The 23,894-nt window shown below is 39.0% G+C and overlaps 1 protein-coding gene and 1 long non-coding RNA gene across 3 annotated transcripts in view; one reads left to right on the top strand and one right to left on the bottom strand.

Annotated features, from left to right (window-relative positions):
- Nucleotides 1–22,406, bottom strand: LOC130555414 (uncharacterized). Its single transcript, XR_008963118.1, has 3 exons — nt 22,295–22,406; nt 21,970–22,070; nt 1–240 (listed from the first exon to the last, which is right to left on the bottom strand). It is a non-coding gene; the product is annotated as an uncharacterized LOC130555414 (long non-coding RNA).
- The window catches only part of fstl1b (follistatin-like 1b), an 86,127-nt gene that overhangs the window by 21,488 nt on the left and 40,745 nt on the right, over nt 1–23,894 (top strand). The window lies entirely within an intron of this gene.

Below are 23,894 nucleotides of genomic sequence, written 5' to 3' on the forward strand. Positions count from 1 at the left end.
TCCAGTTATGGATATGCTGATGCCCCTGGAGAGAGATCAATAGAGGATTTCTCTGACTAGTGACATTCCTCCTGGCAATGTTGACTCAGAAATAGGGTACAAAACAAACTCCTTTCTGGAGCCCTCCCCACATCACCAAGAGTTTGAGCTGCATCCATCTGTGACTCTAATGACACCCACAGCACAGCTGGCTTTATTCAGGAAAAAAGACTCACTTTCTTTATTGTCAACACGAACAATCTGTAAACACAAAAAAACAATGAACATACTTTACACCAGGGCTATTCAATTAGTTTGTCATGGGGGCCAGTTCATGAAAAGCATCCCAAACGAGGGGCTGGAGAGATGTGGCTTGCAATATGAGGGATGACACAACAACAATAAGAAATCTGTCTTATTTTTTCCCAAATTTTATGTTTTCCATCCTTTACTATACAATAGTAATATATATGCCCACATGAAAAAATACTTCAGTATACTACAGTATTCACTTATAAACTATGTAAAAAAACCTGCAGTAGATACGTTGAAAATATTAAAATTAAATGAAAATTTAAAATAGAAACAAAAGATATTTTGTTTTTAAGTCTACTTAAATGTAAGTCATATTTTTTAAATAAGCTCTAATTTTTAATGTTACTAGCACATTTACTTTAGTTTACTAAAGTAAATAATATACTCAGTGAAAATCAAGAGGGATGGTGTGGTAAAATGTGGGTGTGTTATATCTTGTTCAAGTTAACCAGATTTTTTTTTCTCACATGAAACAGAAAGAGTACATGTGCACGCCGTGTTCTCTGAAAGCTCCACGAGCGCAAGCAAAACAATTGCAGATTACATATTTAAACACCATCTGAATATTTCTAAAGTTATTCATGCACAATTTGAATTTTGTTAGCTGTTCGGTGCTACCTTCTGGTTAAGAAATAATACATTTGCCAGATTCTGTGCCATTCCGCATTATACAGCAAAATCTGTTTTATGCCTGGATTCCGCAATTCAATCATAGGGCCCTAAATATGGGAGCCCGTATGTATTTTTTTTTTAAATTTTTGCCCCATAAGACACCCAAAGTTTTTTCCTACATTTAAACATGCTGATGTTGTATTTTAAATTGCACAACAACAACATCGGTGCATTGTAAGACACCCAAGCAGGCCTTTCTACATTCAAACATGTTAATTTGTTATATTTTGAAACTGCATAACAAAATAAGGGAAATTCAGTGAAACAACATTAACCTACACAGGCGCTGTTCTCCGACACTCTATTCTCCGCCCTTGCCTCTGTACTTTTGAAATGGTGGTCCTATTCGTGCTAACAAAATGTCATAAATGAAACTAATAAAAGTTCTCATCCATCATCGTCCTGTTCACCGCTTCTCACAGGTGAGACTGCGAGTCGCGCCACTCGCCTAACATCACGTGACTCCTGCTCAATGCTGCTGCAGCTCGTGCTGAATGGAACAAACGCGCGTCACTTCATAACTGTAGGGTCCGTTCCCGACTGAACTAAATTTCACACTATGCTACTTAAAGGGCCGGAACAAATTACATCGAGGGTCAGGTTCGGCCTGCGGGCCACCAATTGAATAGCCCGGCTTTACACTAAATAAGCAAGAACAGGCAGGTGCATACAATGGACTAAGTTTCCCTTGTTGCATTATGTTGAGTGTTTTTGTGTGCTTGGTGATTGGTTGATGATGATAATGTTTTGTTTACAAGCTCTTGTTGAAGTAGTACTGTAGTTCACAGAACAATGTAAACACTGTCATTATTTACTCGCTCTCATGTTGTTCCAAAGATTTGGGGTAAAAGTGCCTTTGGCTTAAAACTGGATATGTGTGCAGGCCTGTAGTGTTTCTGTACAAAGTATCATCCCCATCCACTCGCTTGGCATGCATAACACAGCATTTTTATTTGTTTTAGCTTGTTTGAGCTTAAACGCATTTCGTCTTGACAGCCTTGTCATGTGTATGTGAAACCTTTTAAAAACACACAAAAAAACTTCTCCGCTCCATTATCGTGTAAACGTACTGTAAGGACTTTTTGAATCGCTGATGACTGGTTCTTTCACATCAAAAGTAAACTGAATTACTGCATTCAAGCTAAGTCTTACCAACCTGGGGCCGGCATAAACTAATTAGACTAGTCTTACAAGTTAGTCATCCAATTTTTTTCTTCAAGATTGGTCCTAACTTCTTAAAGTCACTTATATAGTTTGGTCTAATTGAAATCTGAAAAGTAAGACTAATTGGTCTTAAATAATTGCTTGTCAGTGAGACTAGGGGCCCTATTTTCAAGATCTAAGCGCATGGTTTAAAGCACACGGCGCAGGTGCACTCAGGGTGTGTCCGAATCCACTTTTGCTTATTTAACGACAGGAAAACGGTCGGCGTGCCCGGGCGCATGGTCTAAATGGGTTGTCCCGATTCCCTTAATGAGTAATGGGTGTTTTTTGGGTGTAACGTGCAGTAAACCAATCAGAGTCTCATCTCTCATTCCCTTTAAGAGTCAGTTGCGCTCGCGCCATGGCAGATTCGCTACTTACACAGCGGAATTTGCAAGAGCAAAGACTGGACGCTTCTCTAGAGAGGAAACGCATCTGCTCGTGCATGAGGTTAAAGCGCGTGAGCTGATCATCTACATGACAAGCCGGATGTTTATCTTTATGTACACAATAATAATCTTTTACATTGTAATCCATTTGCTATTTAAACAACGTGGCACAGGACGGGAAAATGAGAAGTGCATCGGGCGGAAACTAGCAAAAACACTTGCATTGCGCCGGGTGTACAATAGGGCCCTAGTTGTTAAAACGCAGTCTTAGCGGCTAAGTTTATGCAACTGGCCCCTGAGCTCATGTAAAATTATTGTGTATAATTTTGTATTTTAAAATTGATCATGTATTTTGATCATGTATTTTACAAGTTCAAGTTCAAGTTGAGCTTTATTTTCATTCCGCTAAATGTGGGGACATACAGTGGAATGAAATGTCGTGACTCACAGGACCACAGTGCTACATAAATACAGACATACAACATTGGAGTAAAACAAGAATAAACCTATACACAAACTATCCTACTAATTTACTGAGAGAGTGAAATATACTACAGTCTACATGAAAATGCTACAAATAAATACTGTACATGTGCAAGGAGAACATTGTAAACATTGTAAGTCAGGTAGCTGGGGAACAGTGCAAGATGATTTGAAGTGCAAGAATGTAAACATAGTACATGTTATTGAGTCTTTTGTTAGATTTGTAGTGCAAGCATGTAAGCATAGTATGTTATTGAGTATTATGTGAGATTATGTACACACATACTGGCACGAAAACAAAAGATTGTGTAAAATAATACAAATTCAAATGAATTAGCCACCTCGTAAAATACGTATGAAACCCTGTGAGATTGTGTTAGTCACACTAGGATTGTCACGGTACCATAAACATATCTTACCATACTATACCAATTTCAAAGTTGTAAAAAATTAAGTAAAACATTCACATGTCAACCTTTATGGTCATTTAACCTGCTTGTTTTGACCGATTTATTACAATTTGTATTATGATAGTTTAACTACAGATATATTAAACTGTAGTTATTATAATGAAACTATGGTAAGTTTGTGGTTACTGTTTACTACAAATACCTTTGTTAAACGATGGTTACTATTGTAAAAATATGGTTACATTTTCAAGGGCTTTTATTGAGAGATCAGCAGATCACAAGTTAACACATACTGTACACATTTCTGAAAATGTGCACACAGGAATTGATAAGAGGAATTTTAATTTTATATCAAGTATCCAGTGTTTCCCTAGGTTTACGGCTTTGGGGGGGGGCTGCGGTCTCTATATTTTTTTTGCGGCGGAGGTCCGGACAATACTTTTTTAAAATAAATAATGTTAAATCAATCAATTTAATGTTTTATCAGGTCATTTACTTTATATTCTGATAGCCACAGTCTGTATGAAACAGAAGGTCTGGTAACTGAGAAAATGTGTTGTAGGCTCTGGTGCTGAAGCAAAGTCACAGTTTAATATTTAAAAAAACTACTGACAACATAATGTAACAACTGAAATAAATATATCATGAGCAGGAGTACTTACAAAGTTACTAACAGCCTTTCCATGCCATTCATAATAGAACTGATTCTAATTCTTTCCAATTAAAACATGATTCACAATGAAATGCTCTTAACATGCTGATTATTTATGCTATTAATATCATAAATGCTATATGTAGATACAAGACGTTATTTTTTATAATTTGTCACAAACCTATATAGCTTTTTACATTAAATTGATTGATTTAACATTATTTATTTAAAAAAAGTATTTTCCGGACCTCCGCCGCAAAAAAAATATAGAGACCGCAGCCCCCCCCCCCCAAAGCCGTAAACCTAGGGAAACACTGGATACTTGATATAAAATAAAAATACTTTATTACTGCTGCATTTTCGTCTACTTAAGCGTTACAGAAAAAGTGTCCATTTATTTACCTGCTCTTGGTGTCTGCAGGTCTTTATATGCGACGTGTCTTTGGAGGGAGAAGCAGCGCTCACGGAGCAGAAAGGTTAAAATGTAGCGCGTTTGGAGCTAAATAAAGATATTAGAGGATATAGCGGCAAAATATAATCAATATAAATGTCCCTGACTGTTGACAGCTGCTCAATTTCAACCACAGAAATAGATTTTTTTAATGGTTCATTGTGTCTTGCGGTCCGGATGGAACGAAGGATAAGCTGGGTGAAAACCTGTCATCCGGTGGTAACTGGACTGTTGCTTGTCAGGGGCAGGGCATGCGTATTTTCACCACCCTGGGAGCGTTTAAAAATGCAATTTTTGCAGGTGGTTGACGCAACATATTTTCCCACACGCACTCTCTGTCCGCTGGTGAAAGTGTGCTTACCTCTGTATGTGCGCACATGTGTCTGTGTGTGTGTGTGCGGGTGTGTGTGTGTGTGTGTGCGTGCGTGCGTGCGTGCGCGTGCGTCGGGTAGGAACTAGATACAGAGAGCAGAGGAGAATTGTAAAGGCGCGACCACGTAGAAACAGAAATGACATGCCGCCATGTAAATAAGATTAATAACATAATGCTATTTAGTTTGTTTAGTACGAGAACAAGGTATAGACATGTTATAGGAAAGGTAACCTTAAATGACTTCTCTTGTGATCTAACGCTACATTAAAAAAATAAATAAACTTGGCCTTCAAGGGGGGCGGGAGGTGCCCTTCGGAGAGGCGGGGCGCCCCCAAGGTAATGGTAGGGGAACACTGAGTATCAGATTCCTAACCTTTCGATTATGATTCCAGAATGATTTTCGATTCCCAATCCTACTAGCAAGCAATAGCAACAGGACAGATGTTGTTAGCTAGTCTAATATAGAAGAGCTCTCTGGTTATGACAATAGCCTATGTCAAAATTGCATCTACCCAAATTGCACCAGGTGTGAATCGCCACATTGGGATCTACTGTTTCAAAAGTGTTATCATGTCGCACATCCGAGACTCTGAATCAAGTCTGGTGCGAAAGGTTCTTAAATTGAAATTGCATGACAGAATTTTAAATCTTGGGTAAATTATTCGGTTAAGAGTCTTTTTCCCTTCTAAAATCCCTAAAAGTCCCTTATTGGAAGACTATAAGTATTTCTTGTTTGTTCAGTTGTCCCTCTCCAGCACACCAACATGAATTCTCTTGCGTTCTTTAGTCCTGCTGTTTATGTTCAGTTTTTCCTTCTTTTATTACTCTGCTAAAGTGCCAAACTGCTTTTAAAGCAAAAACACTCGCATGGCGCATGATGTCAACCACTTTTCTGTCAGAGTTGACTTTTTTCAACTTCAGGCACTCAGAGCGCTCCTCCAAAAACACGAGGCACAGCAGGCGGCAAAAACGCGAGGCGTCCAGCGCGCATAAGCAGTGCTGGGCAATATACCGGTTAATACCGAATACCGGTGTGTATTTTTATTATGATATGATTTTTTATATACCGCATTACGGGTGTATGTCGCTTAAACAATGTGCGGAACGCGGCGCAGCGCGACACTGTTTCAGTGGGGTCCCTTTTCACTGTTGGACTGTGACCAGCCATTCACACAAGCTGTGTCTTGTTTCGGAAGGCTGCATCTTCCGGAGGTCTCATTTGAAGCCTGCTACGTCACCGAGGCTGTCTCGTTTCATAAACGCAGGTAGGACACTCCGTATGCACCCTTCAAATGCGACCTACTTTTACAAGAATTCGGAGGACACATGAGATGTATCCTTCGTTGCTAGAGTAACCCACAATCCTTTGCGTCGGCCAACGTCTGTTATTTGAATGAACGGCCACAGCTGCACATTCAAGCAATATGTGGTGTTTAAATGTTAACAGTTTACAATTTGTGTCACTTTTTTTAATCTTAGCAGGCATATGTAGTAATAGGTTTACAAGTGTTTAGTGATTTTTAAACGTTTTAAAACAGTAAGGCAAAATGTTTTATATTTGTTTAGGGTAGAAAGTAACCAACTTTTTACCTCTTAAAATCACGTAGAAATCATTTTAATTCATTTGACAGGTGTGCGAGTGCAACGTGTTGTCATAGCAACGTGGTACTTCCTGTTTCCTTTTCTGCCAGTATGTCCTACGAAAGACGTCTCATTTAATTCTAAATTGGGGATTCTCCGTATACCACATCCTTTAGAGGGTGAGACCTCCGGAAGACACAAGGACGCAGCCTTACGAAACGAGACACAGCTACAGAATGCGTCGTTCTATGCCGGGAAACTACTTTATCATAATTTTTCTATATAAACATGCGGTAAACGGAAGGGTTTGGATGTTCATATCAAGCTTGAGCGGTAACTATACATGTTCTGTTCACGTCGCAATGGGAGCGTGCACCGCGTGGCTGAACAGCAGATGAATGTAACACAGGTGTAGCAATTGCAAGTTCGCATTATGTTATATTAAATACACTCACGAGCAAACAAAAGCAATCGTGTTCCCCTCATACCTGCTCAATATAAGCATATAACATGATGTGTTTTTAGTTTTAACTGTGTCTGTATGCTATGATGAGAAATAAGGGTCAGTAGAGGAAGGAGGATTGACAGCATGATGCGATCAGTTTCCTCTCACATATCTAATTTCAGCCTTTGTTTTATGATTAAAAATATGATTTCAGGATATCATGAAGCCATTGTGACTATGTAAAACAAGCAGATATCACATGCACGTTTTAATGGTAAAATTGTTACTATTTTGTATTCAACTATTCAGACAGATCATGGTATTAATTTTCGGGTGGGAGCTCCTAACTCATAAAGTTGGGAGCACCAGTGCTACCAAGGAAAAAAGTTCATTTCAAGCCCTGTTATCTGTTTATTTGCTTAAATATTATGTATGCAAGTTACCTTTGCATGCTATTCAGTTGTTAAAAAAGTCAAAACTTTGCAGTTATTATAGGGGAAGGGGATTGTTTACATTATGTCGTTACAAGTTTTTTGCGAAATTTGCAATTAAAAGGTTCTGTATTTTGACTGCAACTGTCATGCATCCCGATTCCTTCACTTCATCATGAGGGCCACCTCATTATAAACTAGGGCTGCAACTAACGATTATTTTGATAATCGATTAGTTTGACGATTATTTTTTCGATTAATCGGATAAAATGTAATTGCATCTTTTGCTTATAATTAGAGATGCACCGATTGCAATTTTCTTTGCCGAAGTGAAACCTGCCGATTCCGATTTTCTATCCACAAACTATAATTGACAGTATACTGTATATAAAACCATATTAACTTTTCTTCAATACACTTTTTTTATTTTCATTGAATAAATGATTGAACATTACAATTTCCCCAAATTTCCCTAAATGCAGTTCTCCAAGCTGCATTAAATTACAGAATCTTCTCTTTCCCAAACAACTCTTAAATTGAATAACTCTGTGACTGAAAAGAAGTACAAATAATAAAATATAACTAAACATGTCACTTAATTTACCTTTTTCATTTTTGTACTCATCTCACAAAAGTCTAAGATAACAATAAAATACTTCAACTTTATTCTCGTCTGTTTCCATTTATGAAACTAACATTGCTTTATTTCATTTTTTCTGAAATGTAAAATAAATTGTCTTTATCTTGTGTAGGATTAAAAGAAGTGGGTTGATTTTTGCTGCAACTTCAATAAAAAAGTTGAAAAATCTTGAGTGAATTCTACTCTAAAGATGTATATGTATTTGCCGTTTTTTGTGTTAGTAAAGAACTCAATCAGATATATATCACATATATTGGTTGATTTATTCATTTTTTTATATTTTGGATTTTTTAAAACAAGTAGAAGTCGTGTTGAATGTCATTTTACCTAGGTGAAATGACCACAGTTTTAACATAAGACAAGGAATCAGGTTGAATGGAATTTACGTTTGTTTTACACAGAGTGAACGACTTCAACATGAGTTTAGCATGTGTCAGAGTTTAGCATGATGCTAATAGCATCACTGTTGGCATACATACCCCATGTAGACGGAGCAGCGAGAGATGAACTACAGTGCACCTTTTTGTCTGTACAGTACATGATGCGTGTGCAGTCAGCGGATATGAGAGATGCGCGTCAGTCAGCAGAGACTCGCGGTCCGGTGGACCCACATGCGAGTTTAAACGAGCCGTGAAAGACAGGCTGTGTGCGCACACGTTTACATGTTTACTTGCGGCTTTGAGTGTACTGACGGCTGTGACGTTCTTGCCCGCATCACGGGAAACAGAAGATCGGCTTGGAATCGGCGAGACGTGAGACTGACCGGCCGGTCACCGGTCGGGCCGATCATACGAAAAACCGGCCGATTCCGATCTCTTGCCGGTCAATTGGTGCACCTCTACTTATAATAAGTAGGGCTGTCAATCGATTAAAATATTTAATCGCGATTAATCGCACAATTGTAATGAGTTAACTCGTGATTAATCGCAACTTAATCGCACATTTTTATCCGTTATAAATGTACCTTAAATGAATACTTTTCAAGTTTTTAATACTCTAATTAACATGGGCATGGACAAATATTGATGCTTTATGCAAATGTATATAGTTTATTATTAGTGAAACCATACTCAACATAGAGCATGAAGACTAGACATGTTTCAAAGGTCATAGATGTTTTTCAAAGAACTTGTACATGTCTATTAAACACATGAAAAAAAAAAAACTGGAAAAACACAGGTTACCATTACTTCTTTCTTTGCACTGAGCTATTTACTTACACAAGCATGTTTACATTTTCGCAACTGTGATAGCTCGGTGGAGGCTGTGTGCAATGCAAGGCATATGTTCGAACGGAAGCTGCCTGGCCGCGGCAATCATGTTGTGTGCACTATCGGTGGTCAGTGGGCTAATTTTGAATTCAATATTCCACTGTCTGGCTACCTGCAGAAAGTGCTCAGCGCAAACGTCAGCATAGTGCCTCTCGTCTGTCTTCATGACGGTCAAAGCGTACGACCGTAGTTTCCAGTGTGTGTCAAAATAATGAGCCGTGACCCCCAGGTAGCTATGGTTACTGAGGGAAGTCCAGTAATCTCTGGTGAGCGCAACTGTGTGTGTCTGTCTTATCGCCTACTCGACTTTCACTTTCTCCTCTTCGTAAGTGTCGTGAATCTTGCTTGTAACAGTGGCTCTCGAAGGTAGTTCATATGTGTAAACGTTAGATGCGATGCGAATAATTTCAAGTAGACCCTCGTCCTCCACTACATTAACTGGCCTACATGCTGTAGCCACCCATTTAGCTATCGATGTGGTGAGTCTGTTGCTTGACGGATGAAAGTCGAAATAAAGTGCCTCACGGCTAATAAACAATGAAGCTTTTATCTGATAAAGTTACTGGTAGGTGTAGCAGGGAGCTAGGCTTTAACTGTCCCAAAGGCAGCATTCGTTTGTAACAAAGAAGTTGCTAACGTTACAGGTGGAAGCTAAATACTGTGGGAAGGATTTAAGCGCACTGCACGCTTGCTTTGAGTTCAATGATCTTGTTTGTTTTCTATTTGCTCTTTCTTGAGATTGATTGTTTTATCTATAGCTTGGCGATCAAGAATACCATGACAGTTGTACTCAGTAAACGTGATTTAATTTATAATACCTATGTATGTGTGTACATAGTATGTAGATACGTATGTGTCTGTATTTCATTGCTTTGTTTTTTCCTCTTTTTGTGTTGTACAGCTGCTTTGATACAACGCAATTTGTAAAAAGCGCAAATAAACATAAATTTGACTTGACTTCTTTCCTGCTTCTCTGTAGACTATACAATAAAATACAACTAAAATAACGAAGTCTACTCAAATAGAGTACAAGTACCTGCAACATTGACAAACTAAATAAGTAAAATGCTCTTGACCTTCACTAGCTCCGGTGGCGTATGGTTAGAGACGTCACATCGCTACGCAGCGTTTGAAGCAGATCGATAGGGGTTCGTATCCCCTTTTGCTGAACGTATTCTCCTTTTCCCATCACTCATCAGGTTGGAAAGGCATTTGTTTCAGCACAATGACATGTTCAAAAGGTGTAAAACGCTTCTTGTGTTTTTATGCAAGAGAGGAGAGATCGATCTGCATTTTTATAAAGTAAACAGCAGATTTTACATTATAACACGGGTTTATGTTTTAGAGGGAAATCCCTAACAACATATAAAATGTATAACTTTATGATATTTTACAGTTTTATTTAAGAAGTTGCGACGCTTTGATCACTTTGATTTCCCCAACAGCGGGAAGAATGCAGTCATCTTCGTCCATATAGGACATCATTAGACAAAATAATCTAAATGATTTTATTTGCATATACTCACAATACCAGCAAAAGTTAGTGCTTTTGTAAAACAAGAAAAATGATGCCCGTTCTTCCGTCTCCATGACCTACCTGATCTCATTTATCAAAGGTACAATTTCCTGTTAGGCCTTGCCTACTATTTAGGCAATCCAAAGTGTATACTCGGCACATATTTCTGTAGAACACTTGAAATGTCTACTTTCAAATAAAACAATTCAGATGCAAATTTGTATGTAAATATTTAAGATGGCTATATGAGCAAAAAATTTCAGAATTTACCTTATTGTCAGAAATAGAACTCCATTGGACACAGCATGGTGTTGCGTTTGTTATTTGTATCGGTTAGATTTTAGATGAAGAAATATTGTTGCAGTTAGAAAGAATAGGTTTAGGTTTTATCAGACTTGATGAAAATAAAGTAATGTTTTATAATAAAATTTTATTGAAATATAAGCTAAATAAATACGAATTTGTACAGAAATCAGTTTTTCTTTTTAAAAATAAATTAAATAAATATTCAAAACTAATTGTCGCCTGAACACACAGAACACCTTGCGATCATTTTTAAGCGTACAAAAAGTACTGCTTTCATAAGATAAGCACATTTATCAATAATAGTCACAACAGCTAGCAGTGGTGTGGTTTTTAAAGTTTTAGAATGAAAAATGTTTTCATTAGTTTTCTTGAATATTAATCTGAACGAAAATAACCAGTATAAATAAAATTAGTTTCACACAGAATCTAATGTTTGCTCGGGTTTTCTATACGTTCTGCAAAAGGTTTGTCTCTAATTTAAATTACAGAGGGATCAATAAATTCCTTCTCTAACGAAATTCAGAATTACAACATTTCTAATGTGTTAATATGAAAATATAATCCCCACATATTACCCGCACAAAAAAAGAAGAAAAAAAGCAAATTGAGCGATGGTTAAATGGTGCACACCCAACACAGGGTTTTATAGCTATATGTATATTTTCTTGTCTCTGCCAAAATACAAATAGTCAAATTCATTTGTAGGCCTACGTTAAAATCAGAAAGTGTCGTGTTCCTGGTCTGATCCCCGGGCTTTGCTGTCTTTTTGTCAGTGTGCGTATGTTGTTGTGTCGAGCACACGGCTTTTAGATTTGACAGCTCGCTATGTGCTCCATTTGTTGTCTATAATTGCTTCAGGTTTGTGCATTTTAATTCACAGAAATCCTACAAAATTTGTCGTCTCCCGAAAACCGTGTCCTTTTTTGTCACATCCATAACACATTTAAAAACTTGTGCATAGAATGATATTTTTCTGATGTTTAAACTCTAACAAGTGTTTACCGAAATAGGGTTCAGTAAAATGGTAACAAATACATTCTCTGAGCATTTTAATGTCACATCCATCAAGGAGTGAGATATGCTGACATATAGGCTACAGAGAGATAGGAATAGGTTATGACATTATCTGTTGGAAAAATATATACAGGTGCATCTCAATAAATTAGAATGTTGTGGAAAAGTTGGTGTTGTGGAAAAGTCTTTGGTTCTTTTAATTGTGATGATTTTGGCTCACTTTTAACAAAAACCCACCAATTCACTATCTCAACAAATTAGAATATTACATAAGATCAATAAAAAAAGGATATTTTAAACAGAAATGTCAGGCTTCTGAAAAGTATTTTCATTTCTATGCACTCAATACTTGGTTGGGCCTCCTTTTGTATGAATTACTGCATCAATGCGGCGTGGCATGGAGGCAATCAGCCTGTGGCACTGCTCAGGTGTAATGGAAGCCCAGGTTGCTTTGATTGCGGCCTTCAGGTCATCTGCATTGGGTCAGGTGTCTCTCATCTTCCTCTTGACAATACCCATAGATTCTCTATTGGGTTCAGGTCAGGCGGGTTTACTGGCCAATCAAGCACAGTACCACCATGGTCATTGAACCAGCTTTTGGTAGCTTTGGCAGTGTGGGCAGGTGCCAAGTCCTGCTGGAAAATGAAATCAGCATCTCCATAAAGCTTGTCAGCAGAAGGAAGCATGAAGTGATCTAAAATGTCCTGGTAGATGGCTGAGTTGACTGTGGACTTCAGAAATGCTGATTTCTTTTTCCAGCAGGTCTTGGCATCTGCCCACACTGCCAAAGGTATTAAAAGCTGGTTCAATGACCATGGTGTTACTGTGCTTGATTGGCCAGCAAACCCGCCCGACCTGAACCCCACAGAGAATCTATGATGAAATACACCAGACCCAACAATGCAGATGACCTGAAGGCCGCTATCACAGCCACCTGGGCTTCCATTACACCTGAGCAGTGCCACAGGCTGATTGCCTCCATGCCACGCCACATCGATGCAGTAATTCATGCAAAAGGAGGCCCAACCGAGTATTGAGTACATATACAGTAAATGAACATACTTTCCAGAAGGCCAACAATTCACTAAAAATGTTTTTTTTATTGGTCTTATGAAGTATTCCAATTTGTAGAGATAGTGAATTGGTGGGTTTTTGTTAAATGTGAGCCAAAATCATCACAATTAAAAGAACCAAAGACTTAAACTACTTCAGTCTGTGTGCATTGAATTTATTTAATGTGATGGGTTGCCTGGAGAGGGGATCAAACCCGGGTCCCTGGCATGCAAGAGTTGAGGTGTAGCTCACTGAGCTAGTTCCAAGGGCTTTAAACCCAATTGCAGAAGATAGATAGTCCAGAGGCGTAAGTCATCAGAAATGGAAAAAAACTTTAATAAGTAGACAAAAAAACTTAAAGTTCAAAACAAACTTGGTCAGCCGTGCTTCCAAAAAACAGAGTAACAAAAAGGTAGACTCGGGGGTCTAAAAAACTCAACATAAGTATAACACTTAACACCATACTGCTCACAACAGGAAATGAGGGGTAAACGGATCAAGACTGAAGAAAAAAGGCAGGGAACAAACACACTTATAAAGTGTCAAACACAGGTGTAGACAATCCGGTAATGATGAGATGTAGAAGGAGGCAATGTTGACCTCTACAGGCCTGGAGCAACCAGAGTCCATAATGTGGTCTATCTGAAGGCACCTGGCAGGAGAAGAGCGACCCCTGCAGGCCAGGACGAACAAACAGTCCCAAAGGAACAGACACGTTATAGAAGCCCCTTCCCTAGGAACGACTCCTGACGTTCCCCTGATGGTGTCTTCTGGTCTGATGAAAATCAGAGATGAGGGTCGGGTCAAGGATATCCCGGGCAGGGATCCAGGTTCGTTCCTCCGGTCCATAGCCTTCCCAGTCGACCAGATATTGTACTCTCCCACGCACCCGTCGGCAATCCAGCAGTCTATTAACTGTGAAAACTGGTTGTCCCTCAATGATGCGGGGTGCTGGCCGAGACTTTCTGGTAGGAGACACAGTGGAACAAACAACAGGTCTTAATCGAGAAACATGAAAGGTGGGATGAATCTTCATAGACCTGGGTAGTAGGAGTCGATAGGAGACTGGGTTGACCTTCCTGGTAATCTTAAAGGGGCCAATGTACCGAGGAGCCAGCTTACGGGATTCCACTCGTAGAGGAAGATCTCGGGTGGAGAGCCATACTCTTTGCCCTACGCGGAGTATCGGACCAACTCTCCGATGCTTGTTAGCCTGCCTCTGTTGTAGTTGGGTTGCTTTAATGAGGGCCGCCCGGGCTCTCTGCCAGGAGTGCTGACATCTGCGGACGAACTGGGTGGCAGCTGGATCCTCTGCCTCTGGCTCCTGTCCGGGAAACAGAGAGGGGGGGAAACCAAACAGGCACTCAAAAGGAGACATGTGTAAGGATGAGTGGTATAGGGTATTATGTGCAAACTCGGCCCACATGAGTCGAGGAGTCCAGGTGGTCTGATTGTTGGACACGAGACACCTCAGTGTCTTCTCAATGTCCTGATTAACTCTCTCGGTCTGGCCGTTCGATTGGGGGTGAATCGATCTCCCGCAGTCGTTCCAGATTGGTTCCTTGAGGCGATGGTCAACCCGGATAGCCACATCTATGAGAGACTCGAGATTAGGTGCAGGATCTCGGAAAGCCAACTCATCCTTAAGTTTGGGAGATAAGGCGTGATGGAAGATGGCCTTAAGGGCCGGTTGATCCCAGCCACTCTCGGCCGCCAAAGTGCGAAACTCAATAGCAAGTTCTGCGGCGCTTCGGGTTCCTTGAGAGAGGTTCAACAGAGATGTCCACATCACCCCTGCAACTAGGATGTTGAAATACTCTCCTCATCTCTTCGATGAAGAGTTGGCAGTTAATGGTGAGTGGAGACTTCTGATCCCACAAGGCTGAGGCCCAATCGAGCGCCTTTCCCGTAAGAAGGGTTATAATGTAGGCCACCTTGCTATTTTCTGTAGGGAAACTGCTTGGTTGGAGCTGAAAGGCCAAAGTGCACTGAGTGAGAAACCCCCTACATCTCTCAGGGTTGCCATCAAACCGTTCCGGAGCTGGTAATCGAGGTTCAAGATGGGGTCTAGGAGACTGTAGGAGTTCTTGGTGTGTTGGGCTTGGGGCTGTGGGTTGAAAGTCTGAGAATCTCAGAGAGGGCTTGATCGTGTCGCTGAATGGCCGTAGCCTGCTCAGACAGCGCAGCAAAGATACCTTCGACACTGGGTTGGGGTTCTTCTGCTGGGTTGGATTCCATGGTTCAGTCTTGCTGTGATGGGTTGCCTGGAGAGGGGATCAAACCCGGGTCCCTGGCATGCAAGAGTTGAGGTGTAGCTCACTGAGTACAGTTCCAGGGTTAAACCCAATTGCAGAAGATAGATTGTCCAGAGGCGTAAGTCATCAGAAATGGAAAAAATTTAATAAGTAGACAAAAAAACTTAAGGTTCAAACAAACTTGGTCAGCCGTGCTTCCAAAAAACAGAGTAACAAAAAGTGAGACTCGGGGTCTAAAAAACTCAACATAAGTAATACACCTTAACACCATACTGCTCACACAGGAAATGAGGGGTAACCGGATCAAGACTGAACAAAAAAGGCAGGGAACAACAACACTTATAAAGTGTCAAAACCAGGTGTAGACAATCCGGTAATGATGAGATGTAGAAGGAGCAATGTTGACCTCTACAGGCCTGGAGCAACCAGAGTCCATAATGTGGTCTATCCTGAAGGCACCTGGCAGGAGAAGAGCGACCCTCGCAGGCCAGGACGACACAACAGTCCCAAAGGAACAGACACGTTAATTTTATAAGGTTTACAATTTGAGTTGAATTACTGAAATAAATGAACTTTTCCACGACATTCTAATTTATTGAGATGCACCTGTATATACTTTTGAGCCTAAATGTTCTTGTACTTCATTTGAAGCATTGACTAGAAGGCAACAGTTCAAAAGGATTGTGGCCAGGGTATGAACTCTGTGATGGCTTTTCCTGCCATTTTCAAGCACTACAAGGACGGGTAGGGGAGCAGCTGAGACAAACCAGACCGTTACTGAAGTGCACAGAACAACCCCTTGCAAGTCTCTAACTTTAGGTCCTGTGAGATGGTGGGGCTTTCCTGATTTCACAAAGTGAGAGATGTTGACCCTGGGACAACATTTCAATCAACCAATCAGATTTGAGGGATTAGTTACACTTCATGTTAAGATTAAGCTAACCAAGGCTTTGTGCCTCTGCACCCTTATTATTCATCTATCATTTCCCTCTGGTTTAAGGGATATGGTTATGGTTATAGAGTTTGGAGTGGGTGTAGACTTTTTATTACAAAAATGTTGTCAACAATGTTGCCATAACAACATCTCTTACTTGGCAAAATCTGTTCAAGCGAGATGGTGGAACCCAGTGACCTGAAGGACTCCACAGCAAAACAATTACAAAGTATTGTGTGTTTTGGCCCATATTCGATTTAAATTGAATCTTTTAAAAAGGATGAGATATGCTCTGTCTCTACTTCTTCTCACTGGAAGCTGCTGTCTCTGTGAGCTCCGGCTCTTCTCCTCTGGGCTGTTCTCCTTGAGCTCTGCTCTTGAGTTCTGCCCTCACTTCATTCTCTTCCTTTTTACTTGAGCTTTGGGGTTCAGGCCACTAGGCCATGCTTCCAGGCTCTCTTTCTTCTTCTAGACTTTATTTGGACTTACATCCAATTTTTCACATTTCACTTATTTAAATGATTTTAAATGATTCATTGGTTAGTTTTAATATGAAATCACAATTATTTTATCTGTTAAACAAAAAAATAAAAAACCCCAATCCGAATCTGTGAGCGGCGGCAGGCAACCCCCTTGGCCTACTGTATTTATATACATATATATACACTGTATATATATATATATATATTATATATATAAATACAGTAGGATTGTAGGATTTGTGAATTAAAATGCACAAACCTGAAGCAATAACCAACAAATGAAGCATGACAAAAAGACAACAAAGCCCGGGGATCAGACCAGGAACACGACACTTTTTGATTTTGACTTACAAATGAATTCGACTATTTGTATTTTGGCAGAGACAAGAAAATATACACATAGCCAAACCCTGTGTTGGGTGTGCACCGTTTAACCATCGCTCAATTTGCTTTTTTCTTGTTGTTTTTTTGTGCGTAATATGTGGGATTATATTTTCATATTAACACATCAGAAATGTTGTAATTCTGAATTTCGTTAGAGAAGGAATTTATTGATCCCTCTGCAATTTAAATTAGAGACAAACATTTTGCAGAACGTATAGAAAACCCGAGCAAACATTACATTCTTCTTCTTAAGTGTGAAATTAATTTTATTTATACTGGTTATTTTCGCTCAGATTAATATTCAAGAAAACTAATGAAAACATTTTTCATTCTAAAACTTTAAAAACCACACCACTGCTAGCTGTTGTGACTATTATTGATAAATGTGCTTATCTTATGAAAGCAGTACTTTTTGTACGCTTAAAAATTATCACAAGGTGTTCTGTGTGTTCAGGCGACAATTAGTTTTGAATATTTATTTAACTTATTTTTAAAAGGAAAAACTGATTTCTGTATAAGTTTGTATTTATTTATCTTATATTTCAATAAAATTTTATTATAAACATTACTTTATTTTCATCAAGTCTGATAAAACCTAAACCTATTCTTTCTAACTGCAACAATATTTCTTCATCTAAAATCTAACCGATACAAATAACAAACGCAACATCATGCTGTGTCCAATGGAGTTCTAATTCTGTTTCTACAAAAGCACTAACTCTTTGCTGGTATTGTGAGTGTATGCAAATAAAATCATTATTTTATCTAATGATGTCCTGTATGGACGAAGATGACTGCATTCTTCCCGCTGTTCAGGGGAAATCAAAGTGATCAAAGCGTCGCAACTTCTTAAATAAAACTGTAAAATATTATAAAGTTATACATCTTATATGTTGTTAGGGATTTCCCTCTAAAACATAAACCCGTGTTATAATGTAAAATCAGCTGTTTACTTTATAAAAATGCAGATCGATCTCTCCTCTCTTGCATAAAAACACAAGAAGCGTTTTACACCTTTTGAACATGTCTTTGTGCTGAAACAAATGCCTTTCCAACCTGATGAGTGATGGGAAAAGGAGAATACGTTCTGCAAAAGGGGATACGAACCCCTATCGATCTGCTTCTAACGCTGCGTAGCGATGTGACGTCTCTAACCATACGCCACCGGAGCTAGTGAAGGTCAAGAGCATTTTACTTATTTAGTTTGTCAATGTTGCAGGTACTTGTACTCTGTTTGAATAGACTTCGTTATTTTAGTCGTATTTTATTTTATAGTCTACAGAGAAGCAGGAAAGAAGTCAAGTCAAATTTATGTTTATTTGCGCTTTTTACAAAATGCGTTGTATCAAAGCAGCTGTACAACACAAAAAGAGGAAAAAACAAAGCAATGAAATACAGACACATACGTATCTACATACTATGTACACACATACATAGGTATTATAAATTAAATCACGTTTACTGAGTACAACTGTCATGGTATTCTTGATCGCCAAGCTATAGATAAAACAATCAATCTCAAGAAAGAGCAAATAGAAAACAAACAAGATCATTGAACTCAAAGCAAGCGTGCAGTGCGCTTAAATCCTTCCCACAGTATTTAGCTTCCACCTGTAACGTTAGCAACTTCTTTGTTACAAACGAATGCTGCCTTTGGGACAGTTAAAGCCTAGCTCCCTGCTACACCTACCAGTAACTTTATCAGATAAAAGCTTCATTGTTTATTAGCCGTGAGGCACTATATTTCGACTTTCGGAACATGTCCTTAATTTGCGCTACAACAAATATTCCTTTTCATTCTGATGATCGAAGGGAAAAGAAGATAACACCTTTGGCAAAAGGCAGATTCGAACCGCAATCGGGCTGATGAGTCGTACGTTGACTTTAACCCTAAAACCACTCAAGCTGGAACTTGCTCGAAAAATTTAGAGTACTTACTGTCTCTGCTAAAACAATCAATCTCAATTGCGAGAGAATTAGACAGCAAATAAGATTATTAAAGTCTATATCTAATAGCTTGTTGTGGTGAGGACTTTCACTGGTCATCAAGCACAAATAGATATGTGGAACTTTCGCATCTTACATGCATTGTGATGGCAAAGAGTCTATAAATGGACGTTCAAACTGGTCAAGTGGCCGGATGGCTCAAAAACACGCGAAATTGACGTCTGACGTCACGCGTCGAGAACACGTTGTTTGCGCGTAGAATACGTGTTGTTTGCGCGTCGATTTTTCACGCGTAAACTACACGTACTCTACGCGCAAACAAACACGTACTTTACGCGTTGTTGACGTGTTAAAATTCGCGCGTTTTTGACCCTCCTGGCTTTCCATAGCGTAGAGTACGTGTTGTTGACGTGTTAAAATTCGCGCGTTTTTGACCCTCCTGGCTTTCCATACACCGAGAGACACGTCTGACTTTAAAACTGCGCAACATGTGCAGCACGGAGAGACGCACCCACGGAGAGACACGTGTGACTTTCAAACTGCGTACCTCGCGCTGCACGGAGAGACATGTGTGACTTTCAAACTGCGCACCTCGCGCTGCACGGAGAGACACGTGTGACTTTAAAACTGCGCACCTCGCGCTGCACGGAGAGACGCATCCACCGAGAGACACGTCTGACTTTAAAACTGCGCAACATGTGCAGCACGGAGAGACGCACCCACGGAGAGACACGTCTGACTTTAAAACTGCGTACCTCGCGCTGCACGGAGAGACACGTGTGACTTTCAAACTGCGCACCTCGTGCAGCATGGAGAGACAAGTGTGACTTTCAAACTGCGCATCTCGCGCTGCACGAAGAGACGCATCCACGGAGAACCACGTCTACATTTAAAACTGCGCAGCTCATGTTGCTGCATGGAGAGACACATCTAAAACGGTCATTTTAAAAGGGAAGAAGACGCCCTTGATTTATAACTGTGCAGCTCGCAAGTGACGTCACACACCAACTAATCGATAATGAAATTCGTTGACAACGAATTTCATTATCGATTTTATCGATTAGTTGTTGCAGCCCTATTATAAACAGCATCATTTTGTGGGACTTACAAACCTGTGTAATACTAGAGTGGAATTTTTTTACAACATTCACTCACCATGACAGTATAAACCTGCCTTTTAATCAGAATCAGAAATAGCTTTATTGCCAAGTGTGCCTGGACACACAAGGAATTAGTTTTAGTGACAGAAGCTTCCAGTGCACATACAGGTTAAAAAAAGTGACAAGGCACAGGTAACAAAACAAAAAAATGAATATGTGAGAGACAATACACAATTGACAAAAAGGACAATAGACAGTATATTGTATGTACAGATGTGCTATATACAAATTATACTGTATTATATACAAGTTATGCAGGGGAATGTGGATAGCTGAATATTATATCAACAACATATGTATAATAAACTGGAGAGCTCCACACCGAGGCAGCCATCCGCTGCGCCATCTTGTGATTAAAAAAAGTAAATCAACTGAAGTATTTCCTCTCTCAATCAGTAGAAAATGTGGTCTAAAAATACCGCCATGTATCGGAGAAACCGGTATTTATCTGGAAAATACCGTTATATTAATTTATGGTCATACCGGCCAGCACTGTGTTCAAAACGCTCCCTGCCAACTGAAACAATTCAAAAGAGGCGCGTCTAAAAGCAAAAAATGCGTTCTGTCTGATCAGCCCCTTAATGTGCATCAAAAAATCATCTTATAAATACTTTTTTACCCTCTCTGTCTCTCATTTCAGATGAGTGAGATGACGCATATATGGTGTGTTTTATTGTTTGTGCACAGCAACATAGGTTACAGTTAATATGATAAATATCATTTACCAAAGTGATTTTATTGCTAAAATGTAACAGTTGCTGTATTTATAGCTGTCTAATTCATTTGAAGTGCTCTTGTGTTGCGTCAAGCTTACAGTAAACACTACAGTAACTTGTGATTGAAAATAGCTTGGAAACTTTCAACAGAGAAATTATTCTCAGAGTTGCTTTTTCTGTAAAAGCTGCTTTGCAACAAAGCCCATTGTGAAGCGGCATAAAATTAACAAAATGTTTATATATTTAACCCAACAATAGGTTAAAACAACCCAGCATATGCTAATTTATAACCTGACGTTGGGTTTGTTCCTTTTTGACCCAGCATTTGGTAGTGTTGTAGTTAATTTTTTTATTTATACCAAAATTGTCATTTTTTACCATACTTTTATTACTAATCACTTTTCTTTGCATGTGTCTATTAATTTCTTCATCATTCTTTTATTGTCTCAGTCCATGGTGTGACAAAGAACGCGCAAGAAATAGGTAGAAGAATAATCAGATTGAGAAGAGTAAATTAAAGATTTAAATCATTTGAGACGCAAATCAGGAAAGATGGACATGATTCTGCTTTTACTGTAAATATTGCGTTAGAGACGCTTTCATCTTGCATGATGAAGGTCAAAAAGTCCAGGGAAGTACAAACCTCAGTGGGCTAGACAAGGACAAACAGAAACGATAGATAAATCTTTTTTCTGTTCATTTCTGTTTCATTTCATTGAACTCTTCAGAATTCCAAACTTGAACCAGCAATGTGTTGAGCAGAACATCAGGACATTTCTGAAGCAAAACAACAACGTTTCTGCTTTGCAAATTTTTGGAAGTGCAGTATATGATTGTGTATGTACAAATGACAAGTATAGTAATGTCAATGTACACTCAAAAAGGGCTGAAAATGTGTTGTGTTTACCTCAGGTGTTGTCATTTGAAGCATTCTTGACTCCCAAGATACATTCAGCTGGACACATAATTTTTCCTGTGCTCTATTGTCTCTTGGTTGCAGAGAGATTCCTAGAATTATAATATAACATTTCTAAGAACATAATTGCCAAAAAAAAAATGCAACTAAAGACTAAAAGCTCTGTCAAACGTTGAACAATGAGAGCTCACAGCCTGGCATTTTCATGTAATGGTAGAGAATAGTTTACTTTGATTGGCCGTGTGTGTGTATATGATTTACAAATTGTTTGTTTCTGTATGATGTTGTTATTTGTAAAATTAAAATATTTTATTACCTTAAATAAAGAGACAGTAACTAGTGATGCGGTATTGCACAAATGTGCACGACAACGGGGTATAATCCAAAAGGTAATTTAATAACAAGTCCACGAGAAAAACCAGGCGCCAGACACACATTAACATAAACATCAACAATACCGGACAAAGAACTGAACTAAGGGGAGAACTTAAATAGGACAGATAAGGAGGGGTAGACAGGTGATGGGATTAACTCATAATGTCCAAATGATGGGGATCAGGTGAGATGGGTGCAAAGGATTATGGGGAGTGTAGTCCGGTGCAAAACGAAGGCAGACAGTGGATTGTGACAGCCGTGTGTCTAACTCATGTATGACAAATTCTTCCAGGCACAAACCACGTCGGACGGTGCTCAAAGCCACCAAGAGGCATTTAAACTTGACACATTTTCCATTGCATTATTCTTCTGAATGACAGGAACAATAGTAATGTGGAGAAAATATCAGCCAAACCAGTAAAAAAATGCTAAACAAAAATTGTGGATTAACTACTATGACAGGTTTCACTTTGGAACAGGCTATGTTTAAATGGATAGTTCAACTGAAAATAAAAATTATTTTACCATTTACTCACCCTCTGAAGTACACACAAGATTATATTTTGAAGAACGTTGGTAACCAAACAACATCGGACCCAATTGACTTCCATTGTATTTTTGGGTAAACTTGGGTCAGAAAGTTAACAGAACAGCATTGTTTGATATAGTTTTTTGTGACAAGAGATATTATTGCCTGCATTAATGCATTGGTTTGCTATAGCAAATAGGATAGAGTTGAAAGAAAGGTCAGATTTCAGCCTGGTCATGATTTCAGAATCAGACACAACCCCACATTCCTCGACTCCTCTACGCAAGGAATGTTTGCTCTCTGTCTTTCCTCTGTTGCTCTCCCCGGCGATCAGACCAGCCCTTGGGATGCCAGAACAGCCAGCAGGATAAACAACAGCAACTCTGGAAAAAGTATAACCTTCTAATTGAACTAGCAGTCTATTGCCAGTACCAAACAAATCACTTAGAGGTCACCAAACATTTTCAGAAAAAAGTATTTGGAGCAATTACCCAAGCTGCAAAGTTTTAAGAATCTATGAAGTCCATCTCTGATGTTTGCTGTGGTGTAGGCGGTGTGTCCCTTATTCATTGTTTCCTGTGAATGAGTTGACACTGCTAATGTTTTAGTTACTATGACATTGCCTAAGGTTCCATCAGACATTTTTGTCAAAATTCACATTCTTATTCTGTGATAATTTAATAGAATAGAGTAGAATCTGCCTTTATTGTTCTTGGGATGCAGGGTATACAACAGTGCTCATCATCAATAATTTAATGACTTGATTAAATTAATTAATTTAAAAACATGGATAAAATTATTTATATTTTGGTATATCAGTCTTCAGTCAACAGAAAAATAGAGAAAAATGACATAGTTTACCTTTTAACAAGATATCCATGAGCAAAACTGTATAATATGCTATTTAAATACTTTATTTAAACTTAGCTCAATTACCTTTAGTCCAGTATGTTACTCAATGTCACTGGAAGTTCAAATCAGCCAATCAGATAAAACCTTATATGTCAATACT

The sequence above is a fragment of the Triplophysa rosa genome, linkage group LG6 (assembly GCF_024868665.1).
Source record: "Triplophysa rosa linkage group LG6, Trosa_1v2, whole genome shotgun sequence".
NCBI classification, from domain to species: Eukaryota; Metazoa; Chordata; class Actinopteri; order Cypriniformes; family Nemacheilidae; genus Triplophysa; species Triplophysa rosa.